This window comes from Gossypium hirsutum, chromosome A08 (assembly GCF_007990345.1).
Source record: "Gossypium hirsutum isolate 1008001.06 chromosome A08, Gossypium_hirsutum_v2.1, whole genome shotgun sequence".
Taxonomy (NCBI): Eukaryota; Viridiplantae; Streptophyta; class Magnoliopsida; order Malvales; family Malvaceae; genus Gossypium; species Gossypium hirsutum.
Genome location: NC_053431.1, coordinates 3,703,683 through 3,728,927, shown reverse-complemented (window position 1 = coordinate 3,728,927; position 25,245 = coordinate 3,703,683). Strand labels below are relative to the sequence as shown.

At 36.6% G+C, this 25,245-nt stretch overlaps 1 long non-coding RNA gene across 1 annotated transcript; it reads left to right on the top strand.

Moving 5' to 3' along the window:
* Positions 1 to 6,234: 6,234 nt before the first annotated feature.
* On the top strand, positions 6,235 to 7,535 carry LOC107926134 (uncharacterized). The gene is made up of 2 exons (XR_001692157.2): positions 6,235 to 6,961; positions 7,271 to 7,535. It is a non-coding gene; the product is annotated as an uncharacterized lncRNA (long non-coding RNA).
* Positions 7,536 to 25,245: the final 17,710 nt, after the last annotated feature.

The following is a 25,245-nucleotide window of genomic DNA, read 5'->3' as shown; positions in this document are numbered from 1 at the left end:
AGAGGCCACCACAAAATCAACAGATACCACCCCCAAAGTCAACTTTGGAAGCCATAGTGGAAAGGCTAGCCAATAGCACTGAAAAGTTCCAACAAAAAACTGAAATGCATTTGCAGGAGCTGGACAAGCAGGTGAGCAAACTCGCGCTCACGGTTAGCCGTTTGGAGTCTCAAGGTAAGTTGTCATCCCAGACTGAGCCAAATCCTTAACACAATACAAGTGCTATGACTCTAAGGAGTGAGAAGGTTTTGGAGCCCGTACCTGACACAAGTAGTGGCCACGATACTAGTCGCACCCACGACACTAGTCAAAATAGGGAGAAACTTGACACAGAGGCTCCAGTAGAGTCGGCACCACAAAAGTCGTTTGCTACCACCTCCGTTTCCCGGAAGACTTGTTTAATGCAGGAAGGAGTGGGATGAGAAGGAGATCCTCGACACCTTTCGAAAGGTGAAAATCAACATACCTCTTCTCGATGCAATTAAGCAGATCCCACGATACGTAAAATTCTTAAAAGAGTTGTGCACGAGTAAAAGGAAACTTTTGGGTAATGAAAAGGTAAGTGTCGGGGAAAATGTCTCCGCTGTTCTACAATAAAAAATACCCTCCAAATGTAAGGACCAAGGTATGTTTTTCATATCTTGTAAAATAGGTAGCGTTGGTATTAAAAAAGCAATGTGTGACTTAGGCACATCAATCAATGTTATGCCTTTGTCAATTTATAAACTACTTAATGCGGGTCCTTTAAAGGAAACAGATATGATTATCCAGCTTGCAGATAGATCTTTGGTACATCCAGATGGAGTATTAGAGGAAGTTCTTGTCAAAGTAAACGAGCTAATATTTCCTGTAGACTTCTACATTATCGACATGGAGGATGACAATTCGGCCAATGTATTAGACATACTTCTCGGAAGGCTATTTTTGAGTACCGCACAAATAAAGATTAGTGTACGAAGTGGGATACTCACTATGGAGTTCGATGGGGAAGTAGTGAAGTTCAATGTCTATGAGGCCATGAACCATCCTAGCTTGATATCTAATGTTTCTAACATTGATATAATTGATCCCTTAACTGATTTATGTTTAGAATATCATGACGAGGATGAATTATGAACCGTTCTATGCAGAAGTCTAGACTTTGATGCCATTAAGGAACTGGAGGAGTGGATAAACTTTGAAGATTCGGTTCACGAAACAATAGCTCATATGGAGGCGCCACAACAATGGAGAAACCTAGGTAAATTCTTGAATTAACTCCTTCACAGATTAAGCTCGTACCATCTGTTTTGCAGGCTCCAGAGTTGGAACTCAAACCACTCCCAGGCCACTTGAAGTATGCTTTTCTCGGTGAAGAAAATATACTACCGGTGATAATCTTGAGTAAATTCTCGAGGGTAGAAGAGGAAAACTTGCTGCGAGTTCTTAGAGACTACAAAGAGGTAATTGGATAGACGATAGCCGACATTAAGGGATTGAGCCCTCGACTTGCATGCACAAAATTCAGGTTATCGATATTGCTGTTCCCAAAAGGGATGCTCAAAGGCATCTCAACTCGCCTATGATGGAAGTGGTGAGAAAAGAGATCCAAAAGCTACTTGATACCGGGATGATCTATCCATCCACGTAGTACCTAAAAAGACTGGTGTAACCGTAATTGAGAATTCAGCGGGTGAGATGGTTATCACTCGAGTCTAAAACGGATGGAGAGTCTGCATCGATTACAGGAAGTTGAATTTCTTAACTCGAAAAGACCAGTTTCCACTTCCTTTTATTGACTAGATGTTAGAACGTTTAGCTAGAAAGTCTCATTATTATTGTTTGGATGGTTACTTAGGGTTTTTCCAAATTTCAGAGGCATTAGAGGACCAAGAAAAAACGATGTTTACGTGCCCATTTGGCATATTCGCTTACATAAGGATGCCGTTTGGACTCTGTAACGCACCAGCCACTTTTTAAAAGTACATGGTAAGTATATTTTCCGACTGCATCGAGAAAATAATCGAGGTGTTATGGACCACTTTACTATATATGGTGAGTCCTTCGAGGTATGTCTGACGAACCTTGCAAAAATTTTGGAAAGATGCTTAGAATTTAATATTGTTCTAAATTATAAGAAATGTCATTTTATGGTAGACAATGGATTAGTTCTAGGTCATATTATTTCTAATGAGGGAATTTCTATCGATAAAGCAAAAATCGACATCATTAACTCACTACCATACCCCATAACTGTGAGGGAGATTCGGTCTTTTCTTGGTCATGTAGGCTTCTACAGGCGGTTCATTAAGGACTTTTCAAAAATTGCACAACCTCTTTGCAACCTATTACAGAAGGATAAGGAATTTGAGTTTGACCAATCATACAGAGAAGCGTTTAACACACTCAAACATAAGCTCGATTCAGCACCTATTGTTCAACCACCAAATTGGAGTTATCCTTTCGAGATAATGTGCAATGCTAGTGACCATAGTGTGGGAGTAGTCATTGGACAAAAGATCGAGAAAGAACCACACGTCATTTTCTATGCCTCTAAAACTTTGGACGCTGCCCAAAGCAACTATTCAACCACTGAAAAAGAGTTTCTAGCTATAGTCTTTGCCTTAGAAAAATTTCGTTCATATTTATTAAGAACTAAGATTGTGCTTTTTTTCTGATCATGCAGCCCTTAAATATCTGATCAGGAAAAAGGAAGCAAAATCGAGACTTATAAGGTGGATACTACTTTTGCAAGAATTCGATCTCGAAATAAAAGATAAAAAAGGATGTGAAAATTTGGTGGCTGACCATCTGAGCCGAATTCTTCCATCAAAGGACGTAACACCACTTAAAGATGATTTTTCGAATGAAAACTTACTTGCTTCCCAGACGATTTTTCCTTGGTATGCATACATAGTGAATTATCTTGCTACAGGTATGGTCTCTCCTAACCTATCGCGATCTAAAAAAGACAAGATAAAATGTGAGTCTCGATACTATATTTGGGATGACCCCTATCTTTAGAAATGTTGTTCTGACTGTAACGACATAAAATTTTCGCTTTGGTCACTAGTTGAGGCGATTATTTGAAAATTTGAAAACGGAATTTCGATTTTAAAGAGAAAAGGAGTCGCCATCGATATTTTTCTAGGTGTGATCGAACACCTAATAAATCCTCTCTTTTTTTTTACAAAAAAAAAAGAAAATTTATTTTGAACAAAAATGAAGGCCGAATTTGGGTCTACGTGAAAATCCAGAGAAAAATAAGGTTCAAGAGTCGGTTACGCGTGAGGAAGGTATTAGCACCCTCGCGACGCCCAAAATTGGTATCTTGTTAAACACGCGTTGTCTTAATTCTCAAAAATACAAGTTTAATTTAATATCTAATGCGATCCGATTGAAATACGAGAATTCAAAATTTTTGTTTTTTTTAAAGGACATCCCGTTTTTAACACGAGCCAATGATATCCACCCAACATAGCGATGAAATCAGCAACTTAGTGTTGAAATTGGTACGTTACCTTATTTATTGAAATTAATTAAAAACATAAAAAAATAATGTCATTTGCAATAGGAATTCGTAAATGATGCAAACGATGATACAATTAATGAAAAAAATTAAAATACAATATTAGAATAAAAATAACGATAATATTTACAATAAAGAAAATGATAGTAAAAAATAATGTTCTAATAATATAATAAAAGAAATAATATATTTGTAATAATAGTTGAAAATACTATTATGTACATGAAAGATACACATGTATATGTATATGTTAATAATGATGATAATGATAATAATACTAGCAATAATAATGAAATACAAAAAAAAGCAAATATAATATAATAATGTTAAAATAAAGTAATTGAAAGATACTACTATTGTCGAAACCCTTTTTATTAAAAAAATTTAGGTTTTAAAAATGATGGGATTCGACTTTTGAAAAATAGAAATATGGAGTCGCCACCGATCTTTTTGTTTTTGTGTGATCGGATCACCTAGAAATACGATTATTCTAATACAACATTTTTTGTTTACTAAAACAACAAGTATGGTCTACGAATTTTTGAGAAAACGGGTTCGAGAGTCGGTTACGCATGAGGAAGGATTAGCACCCTCATTACGCCCAAAATTGGTACCAAATCGATTAAATGATGTCCTTATGTCTAAGATTTAAAAATGTTTTTGAAATGTGGTTCTTTTTAATAGTATTTGAACAACCCGAGTTGGTCATCAAAATTCTCTTGTTTAATAGTATTACATCCAGCACAATAGGACATGATCCTTTATGCCCTCGAAAACATGATAAATTTCGACTTCCAAGAATTTATATGTTGAAAATCGTAAAAGGATGCCCAATTATTTAGTCCAACGAGAAAATCGAAACCCAGCACAGTAGGGCACGATTCCTCGGATTTCTAAACATCGAGCATTGCCTTATTTTAGAATTTAGAGAATATGAGTGAGATTCTAAAGGAATCTTTGATTATTGAACGAATCGGGGAATCACAACCCAGCACGATAGGGCACGATTCTCAAATTGCCAAACATCGAGTATTTTCTTTGTTTTAAAGAGTTTTTAGAAGACATGAACGAGATTCTAAAGGGACATTCGATTACTTTGAGCAAACGAGAAATTGCAACCCAGCACGTTAGGGCACGATTCAGTGAATTGTCAAATATCGAACATCGCCTTCGTTTTAAAGGATTTTTAGAAGACATGAATGAAATTTTGGAGGGATATTCGATCATTTTGAGCAAATGCGAAATTGCAACCCAACACGTTAGGGCACGATTCCGCGAATTTGCCAAATATCAAATCTCGTCTCCGTTTTAAAGAATTTTTAAATGAATAATTATAAAACTAGCTTAAAACGTATTAATGCGTTTTGAAACCAGATAAAATTAATCATAAAGATTTGAATTTTATAAAAAACCACGTTTCGCAAACCAAGTGAAGAATGATGATATGGGATGAAGGGTATGTATGAGATACGATCCACTAATAAACTAATAATTAAGCAGGACTAATCTAAAAAAAAAAGTAACTCGATTACAATAATGCATGGAGAATAATTGATGTGGTAACATATAAAAATGAACAAGCATGATGTAGCAAATATACAAAAAATATCGGGAAGATAATTAACACATGAGATATCAAACGATATAGGATCAACAAGATACAAAAATAATGGACTAAAAAATGATGGACTAATAATCAAGTAATATATGCTAGAGTTTTAAATAACTTATAAAAGAAAAATTAAGAATATATACATACAAAAAATAAAAATTTAATAGGTATTACAAAAACATTTGGATCAAACAAATTGCAAGATATTTAGCCATAAAATATTTATTTAAAGTTGGTAATATCCCTACAATAAATAATCTATATAATACATAAGATGTACAAGGATAATAGGTATAAAATACGTAGTTATATGTATATACACGTGTGAATGAATTTTGAAGAAATTATACATGAAAATAACATGGAACTAAAATATAAAAAAAACCGGATTGATTTTATCATAAAATATATATGAATATAAATAAACTAGAAATAATTGCTTGTAAAAAAATACCATAGAATCGTACTCAAGATCGAATTATTTTTATTACAAATGATGGACTTAAAAGCATACTTATATATAAAGAAGACAATGTATATAAAATATGGGTTTAATAATGTATGTAAATCAAAAATATGTATTAATGTAAATAAATATAAAATAACTTAAATTTTATTCAAAACATATATACAAAGCATATTTGAATAGCAAAAATATATATTAAAATACATGGACTTAATAATATATAGATCAAAGGTAGGTATCGATAAACATATATACTTGCATAACGATGATTTAAAAGATATATTATAAGAATTATGTAATATAATATAAGAATATGTTTAAAGGAAATTATATGTATATAATATAATATTAATGATATGCATGAAGTAGAAATAACTTTGTTATAAAATACGTGGGTTTAGTAATGTATAGGTTAAATACGGATGTTCACAAATGTATGTACATATAACGATAATAGCTAAAAGAAAAATATTACATAGGATTATATGAGACAATACAAGAATGAATTTAAAAGAAATTATATACATAAAAACAATATAAGGTTGATAATAGATATATATGAAATAAAATCAATTTTAATGCAAAGTGTAAATATACATGTATAATAGTGTATGTAAAAAATATTTAAATGAAGTAGTATACAAAATATGAAAGTCTAGTTACCTAAATTACAATAAGTAAATGATACAAATAAGACGATATATAAGTAAATAAACACAATTGAAATGAATTAAAACATGAAGTGAATCTAGAAAAACCTAATTAAAATCGCATAAAGAAATGGGGCTAATTGAAATCACATTAAAATGAAAGGGTAATTTGTAAATACAAGTAAGGGCCAGTGCATAATGTATACAAACATATGAGGATTAAAACCAGAATTATTCCAGATCTTAAAACGCTGTGCAGAATCACAGACTCAATGAACACGCGCGCGAATTAAAGGTCTAAATTCAAAAGAAAATGTAAAGGAAATAAGGCTCAATCATATCCGCGTGCACAATGGGAGGACCTGGCGTGCAAATATCCCATTTGCAGCACAAAGGCACGGGTTCGGGTCCTGGAGCGGGTTGACACGCGGACCCTCCCCTCCCCTGAAATGGCACCGTTTCGCTGCATGCTTAAAATTCAAAGAGAATGGATGGCATTTTGCCATTTTTTAAGCTGCAGACCGAATACCCAATTGTTAGGGTTTCGGCGCAGCAACTTACATCCCCCATGGTCATTCGATCGTCAGTTCACTATTAACATTGGTGAATGACGCTGAAGCCTCCCTTATTTCCATCATAATCAACGTTTTAAAGCCCTTTCCACTCGCATCTCTAACCCCGACTTCGACAGAAAGGACGAGGATCTCATCGATGCGTCCGCGAAGGTAAGTTTCTCGCTTCACCTTCTTCCCTTTTTTTTTTAAAAAAAAGCTCTAAAGAAAATAGGATATATGCAAAAGAAAAGAAATATTAAAGACCAAGAAGATTCAAATCACCTTTTGATTTTGCTGGTTCTTTGTATTGAATCTATGTAGTGTGCGTATTGCGTTTTTGTTGCGTAAAAAATTACAATGGACAAAGACTCTGGCTTTATAGCCAAAACAGAATCAGAAAGATCCAAAATAAAAATGAAAATACGAATACAAATTCTCTTTTTCCTATTTGTTGTTGTGTGGTTTTGTATTCTTTCGCAGGTACGGAGTGCGTGGCGCGTGTACGGGTGCCGTGTGCTAGCGCGGGCGTGGCTGCTGAACGGTACGGAGCGTACGGCGCTGGGGGGTACGGAGGCCAGGGCCAAGGCTTGGCTGCGGCGCGAGAGAAAGAGAACCTTAGGGTTTTGTCTGTTCTAAAAGCAATGGGCCTATTGGGCTTGTATTTCGGGTCAAGTTTAGGTTTAGTTATTGGGTCTTCGGTTGTAATATTAATTTGGGCTTTAATTTGTAAATGGATCTTGGGTCATGTATAAATATATATACACATACATATATAATAAAAAATATACACTAATATATAATAATAATAGTGATTAGATTGAAATACAAAAAGCTAATATATATAATCAAAATACTAAAATAAAGTAATTAAAAAATAATACTTATGTATAAATACATATACATATGTAATAAAAATATACAATAATATATAATAATAATAGTGATTAAATTAATAATATTAGAAATAATTTTAATAATATTAAATAAAGAAAACGAAAATGAACAAGAAAGGATTAAAATTGAACTAAAAACAGAGTTTTGGGGCCAATTTAAAAGAAATAAAGGGAAAATGATCAAAATGCAACACGCGCGTAATCTGGAAGGACCGAAACAGAAATTATTCCTTCCCCTCAAAACGCAGCGCAGCACGGGGGACCAAATTGCAAAGCATAACAAATTTCGAGGCCAAATTAAAATAAATAGAAACTTGATTGCATAACATAAAAAAAAAGCAGAATGGCTAAACGCGCAAATAACCCTTCCGTAAAAAAACACGCGGATCCTTAGTGAAGCAAGTCGGATCGGGTCAGGTTAGCCCAGGCCAAAACGACGTCGTTTTGATAGGTTATTTAAAACAATTTTTTTTTAATTTTCATTCTTTCCTTTGTTTTTTACAAAACTTCATTTCTCTTCTTATTTTTCTCTACAGGTTCACATGGCCCGGTCAGCAACTCTGGAGACCCGCCACCGTCCTCTGCCGCGTCTCCGCCTCCGGCGATCACCGTGTACGGTGGTCAGAGATAAAAAATTTCCTTTTTTTTGCATTGTGAGGTGTTTGTTTTTCTCTTCTTTATATTATGTATTTATGCATATATAAATATCAAAGGAGTAGATTCGAAAATAAAACAAAAAACGAAAATAGAAAATTCACCTTAGGCCTTTGATTTCGACTTTTGGTCTTTAGGTTCTTTGATTTGTGGTTATTCTCGTGACTTTGTCGTTGCTAAAGTCACTGTTTTTTCTCTCATTTTAAGAAAAGTCGAGTGTTTTTTTTGTTCATCAAATTGCCGAAAAAAATCCCTTGCCATGGTTTTAGATTTGGATTTTTATAGCCATTTACATGCTTTCTCTTTTTCTTTTTTTATATTTACTGTCTTTTCCTTCTTTTTCTAGGTGCAAGTGGTGATAGGGACCTAGGCGGTGGAGTAGGTAGCGGTGGGTGGTGTCAGAAGATGGCTAGGGCGACGCCTAGGGTGAGGAGAGGCTAGGGTTTTTTGTTAAGGTTTTGGGCCAGTGTTATGTATTGGGTTTGCCATTGGGTTTTAAATTTTGGGCTGTGGTTTGTTTAGTTTGGTTGGGTTTTATTGGGTTCTGGGTTTAAGGGATAGTTGGGTTTTGGGCCAAGCAAATTGGGCTTGTAACAGCTACCCCTCTTTGCTCGTTGTCGTGTAACAAAAACAGAGCAAAGACTTAAGAAAGACCAATTTTGCCCGTCTCATTGAGTCTTGACTTGTTTTACTTCTCTTCTTCAGGTAGCTTCATTCAGTCCCCTGCATCTCGTCGCTTTATTCCGCCCTTATCGCTCCACTGCAACTTCAAGGAAATAGGGTTTGTGGCTTCAAGCCTCTCCAGTGCCATTTTAGGGAGATTTGTAGCTTCGATCTGCTTCACTGCTCCACTGCAACTTCAGGGAGATAAGGTCTAATATCTTCGGTCCGCTCCACTACAACTTCAGGGTTCTACTACAACTTCAGGGTTCTGCTACAACTTCATGGAGATAAGACTTGTAATTTCAACCTGCTCCACTACAACTTCAGGGAGGCAAAATCTGTATATTCGATTAGCTCTAATCTCTATTCTTTATTGAAAAACAAACATCGAAAATGGCTCGGCATACAAACTGACGTTCAACTCATCTTTCGGATTATGAGTTAATTTTTAAAAAAATTAAAAAATTAAAAATACCTCAGTGTGTGACCTGAGGCTCAACTCACCTCTCGCAATATGAATTGATTGATTTGAAAAATAAAAACTAAAAATACCTCAGCGTGTGACCCGAGGCTCAACTCACTTCTCGCTATATGAGTTGATTTTTTTGAAAAAACAGAGACTAAAAATACCTCAGCGTGTGACCCGAGGCTTAACTCACCTCTCGCAATATGAGTTGATTTTTTTTGAAACATAAATTGAAAATACCTCAGTGCGTGATTTGAGGCTCAACTCACCTCTCGCAATATGAGTTGATTTTTGAAAAAAAAGAAATTGAAAATATCTCGACGTGTGACCCGGGGCTCAACTCACCTCTCGCAACATGAGTTGATTTTTGAAAAACATAAATAAAAATATCAGGATATCAAAACTATCATCTGGTGGACTTCAGGTGTCTTTTTCCTTGATCCAGTATAAATATCATCAAAACCTCTCGCTCTGCTAGAGTATCTGCATATGTCATGCTTGATGTTATCATGATATGCACATGCCTGTCTTAAATGCCTGCATGCCTACATGATTATGCTATGTGCCTTGGACTTGTTTGTCATATAGCTCTTGTTTTCATGATTCTTGTGATGATTTGCATTCATTGCTTCGATTTTTGACTTCCTCTTCAGGCTTTGTACCTGCTCTCCAGCTTTACGAGTAATCTATATTTCTCAGATACCACTCTTTTGCCCCCTGTTGAACTTTGTCCTTGCTTTGAGGCCTCATACTTATCGAATTCTCATCCGGGTAATGCTCAACCTTTCTTTTGTTTAGAGTATGTCATTCTACTATTTATTATTTAAACCACACAATGAGATGTATGAAAATGGTCAAGTAGGTACGAAAGGGATACCTCACATTTATTTATTTCAGAAGTAACATACAAAGAAAGTTGACTAAGAAAAGTTAAAAGCGTTATAAAGAGAAAGGGGATCGTATTTAGTGGCTATAAATGCTCTAGATATTCAACGCATAAACTCTTCCACGTTCCTAAATCAAGAATCTTTTCAAGTATAGCTTCTTGTGTAGAAGATTTCAAGCTTCTGAAAATGCTTCAAATATTGTAGTCTCACCGTTGAACTTACTGTTCAAAATCAAATCCACTTCACTGGGACGCCCTTTTCGGGTTTTCATCCTAACCCTTTTGTTTATCAAGACGTCTTTTTCAGGTTTTCATCTTGATTCCTTTTTTGTTTATCAAGACGCCCTTTTCGGGTTTTCATCTTGATTCCTTTTTTTTTTTAATCAAGACACCCTTTTCTGGTTTTCATCTTGATTCTTTTTTTTAGGCATAATATTTTTCACAGCATCTGAGTTCACTGGATTAGGTAACTCCTTCCTATCCATTTCAGTGAGAATCAAAGCTCCACCTGAAAAAGCCTTCTTTACGACATATGGTCCTTCCCAATTTGGTGTCTATTTTCCTCGGAAGTCTTTTTGTATTGGGAGAATCTTTCTCAGCACGAGTTCTCCTTCGTGGAATTCTCTTGGCCGTACTTTCTTGTCGTGGGCCACGATCATTCTCTTCTGGTACATCTGTCCATGACAGATTGCCTTCAAACGTTTTTGTTCGATAAGGTTTAACTGGTCATATCGAGCTCGAACCCACTCTGCTTCCTCTAGTTTCGACTCCATTAAGACTCGTAGAGAGGGGATCTCAACTTCGATGGATAGAACAGCTTCCATTCCATAGACCAGAGAGAAATGAGTTGCTTCTATAGATGTCCACACAGATGTGCGATATGCATGCAAAGCGAACGGTAGCTTCTCGTACCAGTCTTTATATGTTTCAGTCATTTTCCCAATAATCTTCTTAATATTCTTGTTGGCAGCTTCAACTGCTCCATTCATTTTCAGGCGATAGGGTGAGGAGTTATGATGCCTTATTTGAAATTGTTCACACACTTCCTTCATCATCTTATTGTTCAAATTCAAGGCATTATCTGAAATGATTCTTTTAGGCAAACCATATCGACAAATGATTTTCTTTTTTAAGAACCTGCAAACTGCAGTCTTCGTCACATTAGCGAATGAAGCGGCTTCTATCCATTTCGTGAAGTAATCTATCACTACAAAAATGAATCGGTGTCCATTAGAAGCTTTTGGGGAAATTGGCCCTATAACATCCATGCCCCACATAGAAAAAGGCCACGGAGAAGTCATGACATGAAGAGGCGAATGGGCTACATGAATTTTATCACCATAAATTTGACATTTGTGGCATTTTCGTGTAAAACTAATTAAGTCACCTTCTATCGTCAGCCAGTAGTAATCGAGTCTCATAATCTTCCTGGCCATAGTGAAACCATTGGCATGTGTCTTACAAATTCCTTCATGAACATCTTCAAGTATTTTTCTGGCTTCAACAGTATCCACGCATCTCAAGAGCACTTCATCTTTTCCTCTTTTGTACAGAATGTCCCCATCAAAAACAAATCTTACTGCCATTCTTCTGATTGTTCTTTTATCGTTCTCATTTGCTTGTTCGGGATACTTTTGATTCTTGACATATTTTAAGATATCATGGAACCATGGCCGTTCATCTGGCTCTTTTTAAATACTGAAACAATGTGCAGGGACTTCATATATACTCATTTGAAGAGGCACTATTTCTGTTTCTCAGTTCACTTTGAACATTGAAGCCAAAGTGGCCAGGGCACTAGCCAATTGGTTTTCTTCTCGTGGGAAGTAATTGAAAGTTATTTCTTTCAATTCTTTAATCAGTCCTGCCACTAGATCGTTGTATTTAACTAATTTCGAATCTCTCACTTCCCAATCTCCACGAATTTGGTATATCACCAACGCTGAGTCCCCGTACACCTCTAGGATTTCGACGTTTCGTTCAATAGCTGCACGAAGTCCCATGATACAGGCCTCATATTCTGCTATGTTATTGGTACAGAAGAAATTCAGCCTAGCAGTGAACGGGTAATGATTCCCTTCTGGTGATACTAAGACTGCTTCAGCCCCATGCCCCAATGTATTCGATGCACCATCGAAGCTCATCTTCCATGACTTCTCTTCGGATGACTCACATTCTTTTCCCGTAATGCACATCAAGTCTTCATCAGGGAAATCAAATCTCAATGGCTCATATTCCTCCGCTGTTCGAGTTACTAAGAAGTCAGCTATTGCACTCTCTTTTATCCACTTTTGGCTCACATAGACGATGTCGTACTCTGACAGTAGGATTTGCCATCTTGCCATTCTTTCTGAAAGTGCAGGTGATTCTATCATGTACTTTATTGGGTCCAATTTTGAAATTAACCATGTCGTATGATACAACATATATTGTCTGAGCCTTCGAACTACCCAAACCAAAGCGCAACAGAATTTTTCAATTGACGAATACTTTGCCTCATATTCTATGAACCTTTTGCTGAGATAGTAAATCGCCTTCTCTCTTTTCCCCGACTCATCATGTTGCCCTACTATGCAACCCATTGAATTTTCGAATACAGTTAGATATAATATTAACGGTCTTCCCGGAGTTGGCGGTACTAACACCGGGGGACTAGATAAGTACTGTTTTATCTTGTCAAAAGCCATTTGGCACTCCTCGTTCCATTCTCCTGGATTATGCTTTCGAAGGAGTCGAAAAATTGGGTCACACTGGTTGGTAAGTTGAGCAATGAATCGAGCGATGTAGTTCAACCTTCCTAAAAATCCTCTGACTTCTTTTTGCCTACGCGGAGGTGGTAGTTCTTGTATGGCTTTTATCTTCTCTGGATCAACTTCGATGCCTCTCTCGCTGACGATGAAGCCTAGCAATTTTCCCGAGGTAGCCCCAAACGTACACTTGTCTGAATTAAGCTTCAGCTGGAACTTTCTCAGTCTTTGGAACAACTTCCTGAGGTTCCCAATATGCTCTCTTTCCCCCTTGGATTTGGCGATCATATCATCGACGTAGACTTTTATTTCTTTGTGCATCATGTCATGAAAAAACATCACCATGGCCCTCTGATTTGTTTCCCTAGCATTCTGTAATCCGAACAGCATTACTTTATAACAGAATGTTCCCTACATCGTTACGGAAGTAGTTTTCTCTATATCCTCAGGAGCTATCTTTATCTGATTATAACCCGAGAATCCATCCATGAACGAAAACAATAAATGTTTGGCTGTGTTATCCACCAATGTATCGATGTGTGGCAAGGAAAAATTATCTTTAGGACTTGCTCGATTCAGATCACAATAATCTACACACATTCGCACCTAGTTGTCTTTCTTCGGTACTGGTACTATGTTAGCTACCCATTGTGGGTACTTGGAGATTTGTAGGAAACCAGCATCGAATTGTTTCTTGACTTCTTCTTTTATCTTTAACAGTATTTTAAGTCTCATTCGTCTTAGCTTTTGTTGAATAGGTTTGCATTCTGGTTTCAGTGGGAGTCTATAGACCACTACATCCTCATCCAATCCTGGCATGTCCTGATACGACCATGCAAATACATCTTTGTACTCATGAATCAAAGCGATCAAATCATGTTTGGTGTCATCTGAAATGAAGGTCTCAATCTTCACTTCTTGCCTCTTTTCTTCATTTCTCAAGTTTACTATCTCAACAGATTCTTGATGATGTAAAATCTGTTTTTCTTCTTGTTCTACCATTCTTAGTAAGTCGGGAGATGAGACATAGTCTTTAACATTTTCCTCAACTTCGAACTCTTCTAAACAAATAGCTTTCTCGAAATCGATTTCAAGATTTGTAACGGGTTTGTTCATATCGTTGATATCTGAGCACCTGAAAGTTGAATGGAGAAGAAAACTATAAATGAGCATCAAAGTAATAGGACCAACAAGCATAATATTATGGCATGATGTGAGATATATGCAATGACAGGCTGTGAGAAGAGGGAAAAATTATGAATTTAATGAGAATGAAATGACCATGACAAAATACATCTCCATTAATGTTCATTTAAATGATAAAGAGTAAGCATAAGCTCTTGCAAAAGAATCCCACTATTACTTAGGGACACACAAAAAGAAGAGTGTTAACATTGAGTATTACTCTGGAAAAGACTTAGAAACTACAAGAAGGTCCACAGCAGTCTAATTATTCAAAACGAATCCAGGAAGACAATGGCGTATCATTGAAACATCTTTAATTGCATCATCTTCTTTGTCAATAATATTTATACTGACATCTTGAAGACCCCTTTCAATTAATAGCAGCGTGCTTCGTGGATTATCTTGCCCGGGGTATATCATTCCTACAGATGTAAATATTTTTGACAAAGGAGGGTACGTTATGAGCTCTCATTCTAATTCTCGGCCTAAGGCTCTTGTAATCCTCCTTTCTCGATCTTTCGACAACTGTTTTCTTTTTTGTCGCATATCTGGTTTGAACCCTAAACTATATCGAGCTTTATGGGGCACTGGTTTTAGAGCTCTAACTATACATTGCTGATATCTTACCAAACCTTTCCTTGCTGGGGCTCCCTTTCCCACAGTCAGCTCAATTCCCATCTTGGTATTCCTTAACAGCTTAGGCATGATAATTTTATTTCCTTCATCAATGAACGTAGCATTGATGAATTTGAAAGAACAGAAGGAACATTCTACTGCATCCTTGCTTACTTCGAGGTATGATGTATCAGCAGAGATAGATGCGACAATGTCTTCCTCACCCACGACAATGACCAAAAGACCATCCATGATAAAATTCACTTTTTGATGGAGGGATGAAGGAACTGCCTCAGCAGAGTGGATCCAAGGCCTTCCTAAAAGGCAATTATACGAAGGCGTGATGTCCATGACCTGAAACTCGATGTCATATATATAGGGGACCACTTTTAGAGGAATTTTGATTTTTCCCATGACTTCTCGTCTTGTCCCTTCGAATGCTTTTACTGTAGAGTGACAAGGCCTCAGATAATATATATCAATTGGAATTTTAGAAAGTGTGGCCAAAGGCATGACATTGAGTGCTGACCCATTTTCAATGAGCACATTTGGTATTATGTAACCCTTGCAACGGGTTGTGATATGCAATGCTTTTACGGATCCCCTACCATTTGGCGGTATTTCATCATCACTGAAAGAAATAAAATTATTCGCGTTTAGGTTATTCACCCACCTATCAAGTTTTTCGACAGATATATTGCTTGCTACATAAGCTTGATTTAACATTTTCAGCAAAGCATTTCGATGTGGTTCTAGATTCAACAGTAGGGATAATACCGAGTTTCGTGTCGGTTGTTTTCTTAACTGTTCCACGACGTTATATTCACTATGCTTAATGAACTTCAAGAATTCATGTGCTTCCTCTTTATTCACAGGCCTTTTAACTTCTTGTTCAGACGGAGTCTCAAGTTCAACCTCGGCCTCATGCATCGGTGCCTTTCTTTTCTGCTTCAAGTCATTAGGCTTCTTCATTGGTTCGACCGTTTTAGAATAACACCTTTCGCTGTGGGTGAAGTGTCCTATTTCGCCAACATTTTCTGTCGTGACTTTGGATTTTTCACCTTTAGGTATGATAATGTTGACATCATATTTCCATGGTACCGCCTTGTTGTCTTTGTAAGGGAAAGGAGATAGTACTTCAATTATCATCTTTGGTTTCACTTACTCCTTTTTTGCATCGTAATAAATCACCAATGGTCGATCAGCACTATAAAGGAAACCTGATGATTGATTATCAGAAGTGCATACTTCTCCTTCATCGGCCTCTTTCATTTTGTTAAAGATCTCGACTTCCTTGTTGTCCATCATGTCTTGAAGTAGTTTTCTAAATCCTTCACAATACTGGATGTCATGCCCCTCGATCCCATGAAAATCACAAGAACATTGACTTTTTGTATTTCCTTCTTTGAAAATTCTATTGGGATGACAGAACAGCCCCTTTTCAACCATTACCTCTCAAATCTTTCGAAGCGGTGTCTTTATTTCAGAAACAAAACTTTTGGCACGCCACCTATCTTCTTTTGTCACCGTGCTCACGTTCCCTTCAGTATGGTTAGAGAGTGGATTTCCAGCTGTATTGCCAGCACCATCAAATCGTAGAATGTCTGCATCAATAAGACCTTGAACCCTCCTTTTAAAGGCCAAACAATTTTCTGTAGAATGCCATTGGTTTCCAACGTGGTACATGCAACTAGTATTAGGATCGTACCATTTTGGGTATGAAGGCTTCAGGGGTGCCATATAATGTGGGGATGTTAATTGTTTTTCCAACAGTTTTGGGTAAGCTCCCCTTATGGCACGGAAATTGGGGTAAACTGGGGTTTTTCAGGATTGGATCTTATTGGTCTTTGTTCATTTTTGGGTTAGCTTTGAGCAGGCATGGTATTTGGTGGGAACATGGCAAATGGTCTTTGGTTATCTGTGGCGTAGACGGGGTAAGGAGGAGGTACTTGATAGTAAGGGCTTTGGGGAGGATAATAAAAGTTTGGAGGTGGGCGATATCGAGGTCGTGGCTGGACTGGGTAAGAATTAGAAGTATGGTGGCTCTCAGTTCCCACTATATGGGCTTCTGCCTCTTTTTTCTTTATAGGTGCTGGCCTTTTCGAGCTCTCGGAATCTTCTATCCTTCCACTTTTGATGGCATTTTCTGTAAGTTCTCCGGATATTACAATATCTGCGAAGTCTTTCATGGCACTTCCTACCAACTTATCATAAAATGGCACTTTTAAAGTGTTGATGAAGAGGACCGTTATTTGAGTTTTAGTCAATTGGGGTTCTACTTGAGCTGATATATCCCTCCACCTTCGCACGTATTGCCTAAAAGTCTCCGTCGGCTTTTTTTCCATCATCTGCAGAGTTAGCCGATCAGGCACCATGTCAGATACATGCTTGTATTGTTCAAAAAATGCTAACGCCAAGTCTTTCCATGATCGGATCCTCTTTCTACTAAGTTGATTATACCATCGAAGGGCCGATCCGACCAAGTTGTCTTGGAAACAGTATATTAGCAATTTATCTTCATTCACGTAACCAGTCATCTTCCGGCAAAACATGATAAGATGCGCCTTTGGACATTTTGCTCCATCATATTTTTCAAAATCTAGCACTTTAAATTTTGTAGGCAGAACCAGATCAGGCACCAAACTAAGCTCTTTAGCACTTAGTGCAGAGAAGATTTCAGTACCTTCTATCACCTTGAGCCTTTCTTCCAAACTTCTATACTTATCTTGGGCATCATGATCATCCATTTTCAACCTGGCTATTTCTACCGGATTATCCAAATCTGGAACATTAGGATCAGCAAGATCGGCTCCTGGTTTGATACGAATATACCTTGCCCTAGATGAGCAAGTAGTACAAGTCGTTGCTCGAGGCTTGTAGGTTTTCCTTGAGGATATTCTCTTTGCGTTGCGTGGGCGTGAGATGGAGTGAATCCTGGGGGATAAAGCGGATCCTGATCATGATTAGCTCTCGACTGAGGCTCCATAGTGTCAGGACTCTGCATAGGTCCCTTTCCTTTGACCAAAGCTGTCATCATCTCCATCATTTTGGTCATCTGATCTATTTGCTCGAGCGATTCCTCTCGAGATCTTACCATCAGATCTCTTGCTTCCTGTTGTGACTTGGTCAACTGCTCTTGCAATTCTCTTTGGGTCATTTCCATCCTTTCAATTCTTTCATTAAACTCGGCTTCTATAATTCTAACTTTTCGGTGCGTCCTATAAGAATGGAGTGATTTTAGACTTGTAGTGTCACAACTGCAGATTATACGGTTTTAACCTCAGTGAATGATTATGGTGATATGTACATGCAATGAACGGATGAATGGATGAATGACAAATGAATTTTAGTCATGAATGAATGTGCAAGAATTTGGTGTTGATTTCAAGATGGCCCCTACTTAGACATTTCATTAATCAAAAGAGTCTATTACAAAACGTTTCGCTATCTTTGATTCAACAGTTACACAAATTTCCTAGCCACATTGCCTTGTTTCTTCACTCGTTCTAAGAATTCTGATATGCTTGATCTTTGTCTCGGAGGGAATTGGCAACTGAGAGCTTTGGCTTCATCTGATAACTGCACAACTTGCATAGCCGCCTTGTGAATTTCATTGATCAAAAAGCCGAGTTGCATTTTTTTTCTTAGAGAGTTCTTTCGTAGGTGTGAGTATCTCTATCGTACTGACTATTTTTTTCTTCCAGGGCTTTTAGGAGATTATCCAACTGTTGCTGTTGAGCTTGCAGTGTATTTTCTAAATCTCGTACTTTTCCTCTTAGATCTTGATGTTTAGACTGACTAGTTGTTAGTTCTGCAGACACAGATTCATATTCAAGATTCTTCTTTTTTAACTCTATCACAGCACGTGCAGCTTTTTCCTCTTCTTTCTTTGCTTTCCCTCTCCAGAAATCCATCTCACCTTTGATATTGCTAATTTCTTCCTTCCATTCTGCTGACGACTTTCCCAAACCACTATTTTTATAGTGTTTTTTAATTTCTTATTTTCCAAATGAAGGTCCTTTAAGTCGTTTCTCACGATCTCAGCTTTTTTTTAACTTTCATGGTTTTGGATTCTTCAATTTGAACCTCGATTTTAAGCTGGTAGTTTTCTTCTTGAAGAAAACTAATATCCCGTAACAGGTTGGCCTTTTCACGTTCGAATTCATGTCTCGCTACTTCCAGCTCGGATGGTATTTCTTCTGAGAAAAAGATTCTGAAAAGTGTAACTCGACTGTGAGATTTGTTGACTATTCACTTGTCGTTTTCTCCATAAGTAATAATCCTGAGTGATAGTATCAGCATAAAGGGCTAACTCCATTAGTTGAATTTTTTTCCAAGACTTTGCAGTATCTCGGTCTCTTTTCATGTAGCCTTCACCCGTAAAGGTGAACTCTGATTGTGCCAATCCTCCGGTAGCGGGTATGAACTGTCGTGAAGTAAACTGCCTTTGAACCATTAACGGAGTGTATCTAACTCCTCCCCATAATCCTAGTAAAGGCACCCAATCTTGGCTTCCACATTTGTATAATAGAACTGAAGAACGGATCCATGGTGCTCTCCATGTTATATCTTCGGTATGAAGGTTCTGAAAAACTGAAACCCAATGCTATTCGGTGACATCCTTTGGCCAATCTTTTTCAAGATAAGCTTTCAATGGGGAAAATGTTTTTGAAAACATGTGGAACGGTGTGCGCTCTACTTTCCAGAAATGGCTCAGAATCCAAACATTAAGTAACTGCACACAACCGATAAAATGTCCTTCCCATTTTCTCTTACAACTGCTTAGAGATCTAAAAGTCTCAGCCAAGATAGTCGGGACGAGGTTGATCCATTGCCTCAACTTTTCGAAGAAATCCATTACCACAACTTCTACATGCTAGAAAACCTTTGGGAAGACAATTAATCCATAAATGGCCAAAGCAAACAGATCCATTCTCTTCACAATATCTGGATGGTTTTGAACTAAATCTCGCAGAGAAAACCACGAAACACAACTAACTTCATTCTTTTTCTTTATTTGTTTTTCAGCCCACATATCAGTCATTCCCGTCAACCTCACTAACTTTTTCTTGAAGATCATTAGTTTAGACTCTTTCATATATATCTTGCTGAATTGTACATTGTCAATGCGAAGTAAAGCAGCATACTCTTTTATGGTCGGAGTCATATCTTCCTGATCGAAAGTGAAACATTAGTAAGCTGGATCCCAGAATCAAACCATGGCTTGAATTAGTTGTTCGTCTACGTTGACAGCGATCAAGTGAGTTCTATCCCCGTATTTTTCTGTAAAGATGCCCCTAGTGTCTAAATCCCATTGTTTCCAAATCCGAGTTAAATCTTCGAGGTTATTCTGACGAGCATTTGAAGTTACTTACTCAGGAAGATTGAAGATACATCATTCCGTTAAACTGTCCCCTTTAGCTTTCTGAGTTTTCAAATACCAGTCTCGAATCACGGCCTTTTTCTCGGTCACTTGTGTAATTGACTCCTCCATCAGAAACCTGTTTTTGGCAACCAATCTCTAATCAACACCTTCCTAATCAAGATGCCTATGATGCATGATGAAAAATAAAAATAAAGACAAACGACCTTGGTCAGTAGTTACAACAAATATGAACTGAGAAAAACTATAAAAAATCTAACAAATTAAGCTACCCGGTTCAATTCCTTTGCGTAAACAATGTAAATGTAAAAGAAATGAAAGGTAAGAGGCATTTCTTCCGTGTACTTATTTTGGTGACTATTAACGGACAAAGGTTCGGCATGGCTCTAATTAGGTGGCTCATACGGTTCACTACATGCGGTTTTGGTTCTAGACAGGTACTCGAATTATTCGTACTGTCATCTGCTAGGATTAGTACAGAACTCAGTCATTGCCTATCACAAGCTTATGAGTTCAATTCGAGGGATTACATTTACTTATGCCTATGCGGAGGGACAAGTTACTCACGAAAGCATAAGTTATATGTAACCCGTAAGTATTCACTAGCCTGTGCGGAGAGACGAGTTAACTCACGAAGGCATAGCGTTTACTTCCACTTAAGCGGACGGAGCCCGGGTAGAGAGCTCATGTTATGAAAAAAATGCAAGTGCACGGTGTGTGGGGAGAAACTCACAAGCCTTTACGTTTTATTTAAAAACTAAACTAAAAACAAAACTAAAACAATAAAAACTTAGAGCTGAAAAACAACAAGATAAAACAAGTTAGAAGAATATTTACAACATGATGCAAATGCATGACTTTTCAAAAACAAAATTTAAGGATCACGACTAAATATTAATTTGGACAAGGAATTTTGAAAATTTTGTCAACACGCGTTTAATTCTAGATTCGACTCTCAAAAAAAATTCCCCAGCGGAGTCGCCAGCTGTAACGACGTAAAAATTTCGCTTTAGTCGTTAGTTGAGGCGATTATTTGAAAATTTGAAAATGAAATTTCGATTTTAAAGAGAAAAGGAGTCTCCACCGATCTTTTTCTAGGTGTGATCGAACACCTAATAATTTTTTTTACAAAAAAAAAAGAAAATTTATTTTTGAACAAAAATTAAAACCGAATTTGGGTCTACACGAAAATATAGAGAAAAATAAGGTTCGGGAGTCGGTTACGCGCGAGGAAGGTATTAGCGCCCTCGCGACGCCCAAAATTGGTATCTTGTTAAACATGCGTTGTCTTAATTCTCAAAAATACAAGTTTAATTTAATATCTAATACGATCCGATTGAAATACGAGAATTCAAAATTTTTGGTTTTTTTTTAAAAGGACATCCCATTTTTAACACGAGCCAATGATATCCACCCAACATAGTGATGAAATCAGCGACTTAGTGTTGAAATTGGTACGTTGCCGTATTTATTGAAATTAATTAAAAACATAAAAATAATGTCATTTGTAATAGGAATTCGTAAATGATGCAAACAATGATACAATTAATGAAAAAATTAAAACACAATATTAGAATAAAAATAACGATAATATTTACAATAAAGAAAATGATAGTAAAAAATAATGTTCTAATAATATAATAAAAGAAATAATATATTTGTAATAATAGTTGAAAATACTAATATGTACATGAAAGATACACATGTATATGTATATGTTAATAATGATGATAATGATAATAGTACTAGCAATAATAATGAAATACAAAAAAAAGCAAATATAATATAATAATGATGTTAAAATAAAGTAATTAAAAAATACTACTATGTATAAATATATATACACATACATACATAATAAAAAATATACACTAATATATAATAATAATAATAATAATAGTGATTAGATTGAAATACAAAAAGCTAATATATATAATAAAAATACTAAAATAAAGTAATTAAAAAATAATACTTATGTATAAATATATATACATATACATATACATATATATATGTAATAAAAATATACATTAATATATAATAATAGTGATTAGATTAATAATATTAGAAAGAATATTAATAATATTAAATAAAGAAAACGAAAATGAACACGAAAGGACTAAAATTGAACTAAAAACAGAGTTTTGGGGCAAATTTAAAAGAAATAAAGGGAAAAGGATCAAAATGCAACACGCGCGTAATTTGGAAGGACCGAAACAGAAATTATTCCTTCCCCTCAAAACGCAGCGCAGCACGGGGGACCAAATTACAGAGCATAACAAATTTCGAGGCCAAATTAAAATAAATAGAAACTTGATTGCATAACATAAAAAAAAAGCGGAAGGTTTAAACGCGCAAATAGCCATTCCGTAAAAAAACACGCGGATCCTTAGTGGAGCGGGTTGGGTTAGCCCAGGCCAAAACGACGTCGTTTTAGCATTAAAGGGGGCCGACCAAAACGGTGTCATTTTGATAGGCTATTTAAAATAGATTTTTTTAGTTTTTTATTTTCATTCTTTCCTTTGTTTTTAAAAAAACTTCATTTATCTTCTTTTTTTCTCTGCAGGTTCACATGGCCCGGTCAGCAACTCCGACGACCCGCCACCGTCCTCCGCCGCGTCTCCACCGCTAGCGATCGCCGTGTACGGTGGTCGGAGATAAAAAATTTGCCCTTTTTTTTGCGTTGTGAGGTGTTTGTTTTTCTCTTCTTTATATTATGTATATAAATATGAAAGGAGTAGATTCAAAAATAAAACAAAAAACGAAAATAGAAAATTCACCTTAGGCCTTTGATTTCGACATTTGGTCTTTGGGTTCTTTGATTTGTAGGTATTCTCCTGACTTTGTCATTGCTAGAGTCACTGTTTTTTTCTCTCGTTTTAAGAAAAGTCGAGTGCTTTTTTATTCATCAAATTGCTGAAAAAAATCCCTTACCATGGTTTTAGATTTGACTTTTTATAGCCATTTTTACATGCTTTCTCTTTTTTTTTTATATTTACTGTCTTTTCCTTCTTTTTGCAAGTGCAAGTGGTGATAGGGACCTAGGCGGTGGAGTAGGTGGCGGTGGGTGGTGTCAGAAGATGGCTAGGGCGGCGCCTAGGGTGAGGAGAGGTGAGGAGAGGCTAGGGTTTTTTTTTAAGGTTTTGGGCTAGTGTTATGTATTGGGATTGCCATTGGGTTTTAAAATTTGGGCTGTGGTTTGTTTAGTTTGGTTGGGTTTTATTGGGTTTTGGGTTTAAGGGATAGTTGGGTTTTGGGCCGGGCAAATTGGGCTTGTAACATTGACCATGTAATTCGTCGATGCGTTCCTGAAACTGAGGTAAAATCAATTCTATCCTTTTATCATTCTTATGTATGTGGTGGACATTTTGGCCCTAAACGAACTGCGCATAAAGTACTCGAATATGGACTATATTGACCAAATATTTTTCATGACGCATATTTGTTTTATAAAACTTGCGATAAATGTCAAAGGGTAGGAAACTTGAGCCGAATAAATGAAATGCTCTAACCCCTGTGCATGTCTGTGAAATTTTCGATATATGGGGCATTGATTTTATTGGCCCTTTTGTCTCATCATTAGGTAACATTTATATTTTACTTGCTGTCGACTATGTGTCAAAGTAGGTGGAAGCAAAAGCCACTCATCATGCTGATGCCAAAACAGTGGTCAATTTTCTAAAAAGTTATATTTTTTCCAGGTTTGGCACACCGCTAGCTTTGATTAGCGATCGAGGGATGCATTTTTGCAATAAAGTAATTGATACGCTTTTGAAAAAATACGGAGTGGTGCAACGAGTCACTACAGCTTATCACTCACAATCGAACGGGCAGGCAGAAGTGTCGAATCGAGAAATCAAGTTGATTTTGGAGAAGACCGTTGAGCCAGATAGAAAAGACTAGAGCTTGAGACTTAACGATGCATTATGGGCATACCGAACAGCTTATAAAGGACCTATCAGTATATCTTCTTATCGATTAATTTTCGGTAAATCGTGCCATCATAAGACGTTTTGGGCGGTCAAGCAATGCAACATGGAGTTGGAAGTTGTAGGTAAGCATCGTAAATTACATATTCAGGAACTTGAGGAAATTCGACGAGAAGCATATGAAAGTGCCCAAATTTACAAAAATAAGGTCAAAGCATACCATGACCAAAAGATAAACCGCAAATAGTTTATGGTAGGACAGAAAGTATTACTTTATGGCCCTACATTGAGAATTTTTGCAGGTAAGCTTCGGACTAAGTGGTTAAGGCCTTTCTCACGTATTTTCACATGGTGCAGTCGAGGTTAAAAGCAAAAAATCCGGAAAAATTTTCAAAGTCAACGGACAACGATTAAAGCCTTTTTACGAAAACTTTCAAGTCCACTTAGTTGAGGAATTAGTCCTCGAAGAGCCGACTAAATAAATTTCCAGGTCTTCGAGCTAACGACGTTAAAAAAAACGTTTTTTGGGAGGCAACCCAAATTTATTTGCATTTATTCTCATTTATTTAATTTTTAGTTTAAGTTAGGGTGTAAATAAATAAATAAATTCCTATCTATTCAGTCAATTTGATATTTTCAAGAACACTATGGAGGGCATGAATTTCCAAAAAGACGAGTAATGATGGTGACGTGGGCACGACATACTTCAAAAAAAATCCCTAACCTTCATAAACTCCCCAAATCTAACATCCGCCAAACTACATACCAAAATACCCAAAACCCAAATCCAATAAATATCCACCACCCCATTTAACCCACTTACCCTAAACCCAAATGTACCAAATCACCCACCAATACCCATATCAATCAACCCAACCCAATTAAATTACCTACCCAAACAAACCAACCATACCCAATACCCACATAAACCCAATACCCAAGATTGGCCCAATTACCAATTCCTAACCCAACCTAAAACAAACCAAATAAAAAATAAAAAATAAATAAAATTACCCAAATCCCTAATTCCCCAA